Source organism: Engraulis encrasicolus, unplaced genomic scaffold (genome assembly GCF_034702125.1).
Source record: "Engraulis encrasicolus isolate BLACKSEA-1 unplaced genomic scaffold, IST_EnEncr_1.0 scaffold_60_np1212, whole genome shotgun sequence".
Taxonomy (NCBI): domain Eukaryota; kingdom Metazoa; phylum Chordata; class Actinopteri; order Clupeiformes; family Engraulidae; genus Engraulis; species Engraulis encrasicolus.
The window spans coordinates 393,355-401,018 of NW_026945928.1; the positions used below are offsets into that span (position 1 = coordinate 393,355).

The 7,664-nt window shown below is 40.7% G+C and overlaps 1 long non-coding RNA gene across 2 annotated transcripts; it reads left to right on the forward strand.

Annotated features, from left to right (window-relative positions):
- Positions 1 to 3,115: 3,115 nt before the first annotated feature.
- Positions 3,116 to 7,277, forward strand: LOC134444587 (uncharacterized). 2 transcript variants are annotated; one of them, XR_010034039.1, is made up of 5 exons: positions 3,116 to 3,175; positions 3,555 to 3,623; positions 4,909 to 4,932; positions 5,399 to 5,449; positions 6,459 to 7,277. It is a non-coding gene; the product is annotated as an uncharacterized LOC134444587 (long non-coding RNA). The 2 variants fall into 2 exon arrangements; XR_010034038.1 differs by having other exon boundaries at positions 4,912 to 4,932.
- The last annotated feature ends 387 nt before the right edge of the window (positions 7,278 to 7,664 follow it).

The window sequence follows — 7,664 nt, forward strand, 5'->3', positions numbered from 1 at the left end:
GTAGCAGTGAATTCGTGTGATGACCACAGCCACAAACAAGTTTCCTAATAAATCGTGTTTTCACTTATACAGTTCAAAAATGCCTCGTTTTCAACCACATGACCCTCCTTGATCAATCAGCAAAATGTCGAGCAATTTGGGGCTTGTTAAATGGTTATATTTATGATTGTTGTCAACATGGCATGTTCGGCGTTAGCTAGCCAGCTACCCATAACTTTCCCGGATTGTCGCTCCCAATACAGGACGCTCCACGGTCAGCTCGCTCCCACTAGCCAGACTATCGATCCCACCGCCATATAACGGAGCTAGTTATCTTTTTGATGTTAGTTTTTTGTTTCTAACCCTAGTTTTTTTTTTCTAAGACTAACCCTAACCTGGATACCTAGGTCTGTGTTGTTGACGACAGGTTAGCTAGCCACTAGCTTGGTAGACTCGGTGTCATTCCCATCTATTTAGTAAGCTACTCAAAGACTTCCAAAGCTCCCAAATGTCTCGTTTTTAATGGCATGTGTCTTGTTAGAAATTGGGGCAGCAATTTCATTCTACACCTACAGTAGTGGTCTGATAATAACGTGTGACTGTTCTGTAAAATGCTCAACTTAGCTTACCGAGCTAGTTTAAAACATCGAATGATCAAATGGTAATGTGTTGAGATCTATTTGTGCCCCATAAGTTCATGGTGTATTATTACATCAATCCATGTCAGCCACGAAATGTATTATCATCCAGGCTTTTTAAATTAAGTAAACACTTTCGTGCTGTACGTAGCACGGACGGACGCATGCTTCTTCTTAGAAAGTTTCCTGTTTACTAGGTAGCCCGGCCCCCCTCGCGATTTGATTGGCCCTGTCATCGGATAACTTTCAGCCTCGCAAAACGACCGGGGTCCGCTAGACTGCCCCCGGGAGCAAATTCAATTTGCGGTCGCTAGGGGCGTCTAGATTTCTAGGCTAGCTTCTACCCCATTTTTCTATTTTTCGCCGAGCTGTGGTCAACTTGTTGTCGACCGCTGCTCTCTTGTGGCGGTTTCCGTGTACTGCAGGACGTTTGGAAATGACACGCAGGATGTTTTTGAGATCGATTTGTGTCAGCGGAGAGAGGGCTTTGAATTTGATGAATCAAATGTGATGCGTGCGGTGCGATAGGGTTAAGCGGTTGGGAGAATTCCGTCCTAAGAGCATAAAGTCTCACCTTTCAAACGGGCCATAACATGTTTCAGTGACCCTATCACATAATATGCTGTGACTACAAAAAACATAAAAAATGGGCTAGATTGCTGGCCTTCTATGCCAACATTGNAAAAACAGCTCTCCCATCCAATGTGTTTAGGGTGGCGCTCCACATTTACTTTCACTGCTTTTAGTGTTTTGTGTTTGTTTTGGTTGTGGAGACCCAACTTAAAGACTTGACAGATGAACTACAATAGCAAGACGTGTAAATGATAAAGGGAGTAACTGTGGCCATCCATTCTGGAGGTGATGCAGCAGAGTGCCTGAGTCAAAAAGTGAAATATAAATACTCAATAACAACTATGAGAGTTATTGTGAATAATGTGCAGTCCCGTGATAGGAACCACATGGAGTCTACAGTAGAGACAGCATATTGGAAAGTGGAGATAATTAGTTAATGATTTTATGTATTGTTTGTTTACCACGGGCCACCGTAGGCCTTTTGTTACGTGGCCCAATCGGAATGCTCCTCTCCCCAGCTCTATTCTGTTACATGTATCTGGCGCCTACCATATTTTCAGTCGGACTAAATTACAGTAACAGTAAACCTTGTGTGATCATTGAGGTTAAATAATTTCCTGTTCTTGTTTGCTTATTTTGGCAGGACTGAGCAGCTATCTGACTGCAGTTAGAGAAGATGTGAAAAGACTTGAAGCCAATAAAGGTGCCCTCATCATCACTCACCTGTATCATTGGCATTGCTGACATAATCAAGTGCATTCCATCCTTGATTTGGTGTTCATATCCATGGTGACACATACGCATCTGTTGCTAGACCATTGCAATGTATGAAAATATGGATGATATTTGATGCTATTTGTTGATGACTGAGCAAGATTTTTCTGGAACTTTCTGAAATCGCCATTAGCCTTGTGTGTACTGACGAGGCTTTGCTGAATGATTTTGCATTTGCAGGAGGGGACAGCGAGGAGACAGGTAAGACACATGGTGCACTAGCCCTCTATGACACTTCTATGCACCACAAATTTCCCAACTCAAGCATAATGTCCCATATTAGTAACACGGTCTGCTTACTTCCATCTTCGCAACATAAACCGTCTCTGTCCTTCTATCACCCCCCACTCTCCAGTCTTGTACACAGTCTTGTCACCTCCTGCATTGATTACTGTAATTCTCTCTTCTTTGGTCTCCCTCTAAAATCCCTCCACAAGCTCCAACTGGTCCAGAACTCAGCTTCGTTACCCAAAACCCCATCCTGTCATATTACCCCTGTTCTGCAACATCTCCACTGGCTCCCTATCAAATTTAGAATTAATTTTAAAATACTCCTCCACACCTTCAAGGCCAGTCACAATCTTGCCCCTCCTTATCTGTATAATCTTATTAAAATTGCTATTCCCTCTCGCTCCCTCTGTTCTGCTCTCTGTCCCCTCTGCCCGTCTCAGCACCGTGGGGAATAGAGCTTTCAGCTGCTCTGCTCCTCAGCTCTGGACGACACTACATCCACTGACATCCGCACCATAGACTCTTTAGCCAAGTTCAAATCCAGACCAAAAACGCATCTGTTTCAGTTAGACTATTATTTATGACTTTTTAACTCTGTTTTGTTTTTCGATCTGCTTATGTGTCCTTGAATGTTTTGAAAGGCCCTTTTAAATAAAATGTATTATTATTATTACTATTATTATTTTATTATTATTGTTATTATTATTATTATCATTATATGTTTTGGAGTGTATTGGTTTGAATTTTAAAAGAAAACCTAAAAAATGACACAAATACAACTTCATCACATCTAAGCATGGGTTGACCCACAGTGCAAAACACACCCAGAGCCTTTCAAATACCCATACCTGCTGTTGCATTGAAATAACCTGCATTGTGTTAATGTTTCTGCTGCTTTCATCTCTTATCTCCCACCTCCACAATAACAAAGGTGGTAGGCCCACATCCGTGATGAGCCCTAGAGATCGCTATTTAAGCAGGTAAACGCTCCCATTATTTATGCATTCTTTAACTGTATTAATATTATATTGCAGACATTGCTCAATTAATTAAGGACATTTTGCTCTACATTTGATAAGTCATATTTTCACCACAATAAACAGCTAAATAAATTTGCAGTGGAGAGAGAGTTGTTCAAACTTTTCATTCAATGTTGTCATAATTATGATGAATAATGCATATGGGTAGCCATGTAATAAGTGGCATAATGTTCGGCCCTGTGGAATATAATACTGGTATTCCATCACTTTATGGTTTTTCTTTCCACTGCACTGCATTATTACTTACGTTAATTAAATTTGACATGATTTTTCCACCTGTGTACTGACAAGGTTTTATTCAATGCTTTTGCTTTGGCAGCACTGTACAGCAAGATTGGCCCCTCTCCCCAGTGAGCCCTACACATCCTGTGGGAGGTTCTTTAAGCAGGTGAGCCTTCTCATTAGCCAGGCTCCGCCCTACTGGTGACGCAACGCATTCAGCTCAGCTACACACAGTAGGGCCAGGAGCTTGCTCAATCCTGCTACAGCGGGATCCCAAACCATTTTGTCTGGAACCAATCAACTGAGCATTTCCAACCGTCCTGGGTAGAGGCGTGTTCAAGGCAGTGACGTGGTTTAAGCAGAGACGTTCTATTGGGCTAAGAAATGTTTGGCTTAAACTTCGGCACAGCCCTCAACCAGTAGCAAGTCGAGGGAGGCCATGGAAACACTAATCGTTAAAGTCCTGGTCAGACCAGAATTGCGGTACGTGATCTGAAGTCCATGAAAATCAGGCAACCTTCCCATTATTTCCCTATGCATTCTTGAACTGTATTTATATTATGTTGCAGACATTGATAAATTAATGAAGGCCATTCTGCTCTACATTTGATCATCCATTGTTTGATTACAGTGAACAGCAAAATAAAGTTTTCAATAGTGAAAGCGTTGTTGATTAAACTTTTCATCCAATGTCGTCATAATTACAATGAATAATGAATATGGGTAGCCATGTATTAAGTCACATTATGTTCGGCGGCCCTTTTGGAAGAGATGCAATAGGGATGGGATTGTCGATCACTGTTGTTTGTTATTCCACAACAGGGACCTTCTCGCCGACAGTTGTCCTTCACATACATTTAAAAAAAAGTTTTCTATTCCTTTATTTTGACTGCATTTTGACTCTCATGTTGTATGTTCGTTATGTAAGGGTTAACGTTCGGCGAGAAGGTCGCTACCGTGGAATAGCAGCACGACAGAGAGAATCTTTAGACCCCGACGCGGAGCTTTAGGCCTATTTAATGTTAAGATTATAGCTTCGCAAAACAAAACAGTGCCGTTGTGGAACACCGCTAGGCAACAGCTAGGTAGCCAGGACAACAGGTGTTGTCTATCACAGCAGCTGATTAGAGTCTTGTTGAAAGTCGCTTTAGCAGTGAAAAGTCTTGTTGCCATTGACAGCGGTCTGTTAAAGACCAACCCGTCCGTTATCGAAAAATAACAGACGTGCGAACGTTGGGGAGCCCCGTTGAAATGAATGGAGCATTCGACCGATGACGTCACACCATATAATAAACAGTTATAATGTACACTGCCTCGCCAAAAAAGTCACCACCAGAAAAGGGTTGCTGTCTAATATGTCGTCCAACGACATTATAAGTGTGTGACCATTTTTTAAAACACTATTTTCCATGTGCCTACTGACAAGATTGTAATAAATGTGCTTTCTTTAGCAGCACTGGACATCAAGGTGCTAGGTAAGACAAAGGACATACAGGCACTTCAAAAACACAATCAAGATCAACTCATTTAAAGAGATTTAAAGATGATTAAGGATTTATTTAAGCAGGAAAACCTTCTCATTGTTGCCCTCTTCTAATGTTTAAATTCTTCACATCTTTCATACTGTTCTTGATGAAGACTCAAGATTCAATTAATATGCTGTCGGCCCAGCCATGGCTCACTCGGCTGCTGTGCCGGCGACCCGGGTTCATTTGCGGCCGAGTCCTCCCCATCTCTCTCTCCCAAATAATAATAAATAATATAATTAACTAATGATGAATAATGAATAAGGGTAGCCATGTATAATGAGTGGGATTATGTTGGGCGGTCACTGTGAAGAGATTTTAGTGCCCTTGAATCCTTTGTTGAGAGTACTTAAGGTCTCCACAGATACTTTGTTTTGATACATTATAACTTGTGTGTATGTGTCAATAATGGTAGGTTTGGACACAACACTGGGCATGGCACTGCACACAGAAACACTAATATCAGGTGAGTGGTGTTTGTAACTACATATGTACACTCAGTTTGACTTTACTCAGAGCATTATTACTACTGTTTGTGTTGTGTTGATAGTCCTTAGGGACACGACACTGGACAATGGAGTTAAATCCCTTTATGTAGAACTATAGGGATATTAGTAGTTATTTCAATTTGCTGTGAGTTAGTGGTTGAAGCTTCAGCCTCATGCTCAGTGTTTTGAAGTAAATCAATTAAAACGCAATAATTGGTAACTGATGCAACATAAACACAGGCTACTGCTCACCCCTCTAGATGTTGGGGATTCCTCAGTAGTAGTAGATACAGTAGGGCTAGTTCAGTGCCTTGGGTGAGGTTATTAACCTTTCTAAGTCTTTCTTACCTGTGTAATTCCTTACCTGGCGTCCCACTAGGGGTACAGTACTCCAGGTGAAGCAATGCCTGCTTAGACAAACATTAGCATTGACTCTGGGCTTAGTAGTAGTAGTAGCATACTTATTTTTAAGCCAAGAACATGGAAACATTTCAAATGTTCATTGACATTAATATACACGCGGGACACCACTCTGGCAGTATTTTTTTCACAGATGAAATGTCTGCAGAAGTTAGCAAACAATCAAAAATCAACAATCAAAAAAATCAAAAGTCAGAGGTGTGCTCAGTCCCTGTAGAAAAATGGCTGGGTGTTCATAGGTTCAAGGTACTTCTTTGTCCAAAGATAGTTGAAAAGAAAATGTGTATCTTCACCAAGGCACTCCAAGAAGTGTAGTATTCGTTATTTGCGTTGGGGTCTCGCATCCTTCTGTCAGGTGCTATCCCAAGGACCTTCTCGCTGAACGATACCTAATGAGTGTAAAGAACTAAATAACTAATATAATGATATAATGATCATTTTGGACAAATCAATGACTCAATAAGGAATATTAACTATATGTAATGCTGTGCACTGCAATTACACAAGTTTTGAAGTATGACCCTTGGGGTTCTGAAGTGAGTCTAAGTCTTATTTCCTACCTCACAGCTCCCACTTGTCCTGGAAGAGGTAAGCATCAACATCAATGAGGTCAATGAGGATGGCATCATCTGCATACGTGAAAGCCTGAATTGAGTGGTGGTGCGACCTCAAGTCATCAATGTATCGAGAGAGAGAGAGAGAAGATGACTAACCACCTTGTTGTGATGTCCGGGGTCTAAGAGCATGGCCATATATCATTGGCTGCAGGGAGATGTCCAAATCACCAGTACACTTGTTGCATAGCAACCATACTGTATACCTTGTCAATTCTAATGGGAATATTGTGGAACAGAGCAAACTGAAATGCAATGAATTAAGCTCTGAAATGTAAGAATTGTGTATATAAACGTTTTTGGCAATTTTTTTATAAAGGCAGCAAGACTCCTGTTTGTGGGGTTGGTTACAGATGGTATGTCCAAACCACAGCTATGGCAATACCAACCGTTACCATGCCCACTAGTCTTCAAAAAAGGGAAATTCTTGTGAATGCATACATGCAAAGAAATACTTTAATTCTGGTCACTATGGTCTAAATTGTTCTTGAATTTACTCTGTTTTTTTATGGCGTTTGAAACAAATTCATGTTACAGTTGTTACTGTCCGATCATACATGCCAATGCTAATTAGTTGTCTCTGAATGTTTTAGACTGCAATGATTCTTTCAATGATTCCATATATTTGTATTCATTTTTCCTTGTTTTGTCTGATATAGGCCTACTGTATATCTCGTATCTCTGTATTCCATGTAGGCCATGCACCCTAATGATTTTACCCTCCATTGTCACAAATAGGAAGGACACATGGATTTATTTTAAAATGACTGTAAGCAATTTCAGTAAATTAAAAGCAAATTTTACAAGATTAAAAAAGCAATGATCTGCTTTCTGCACATGTATTTCACATTATCCATCATTGACGAATGATCTCAAAGATGCAGTTTGTCCTGCTGACACTCAGTAATAAATATCCCTGATGATGATAACACATAAACAATACTGAACAGCAAGGACGTATGACCACACAAGGAAAATGTACTAATAGCCATAAGTCAAGTAGAAGTGGGTTATCACCGTCTTCAACAAGTGAGAGGAGGAACACATGCACATACAGCTTCTTCTAGGTGATCTGAGGCATCTGATTCTGCTGCTGATGCACTCACTGATAGGCCACACATCAACATGGGGATTCTTAACATGTATGTTAACAGATATA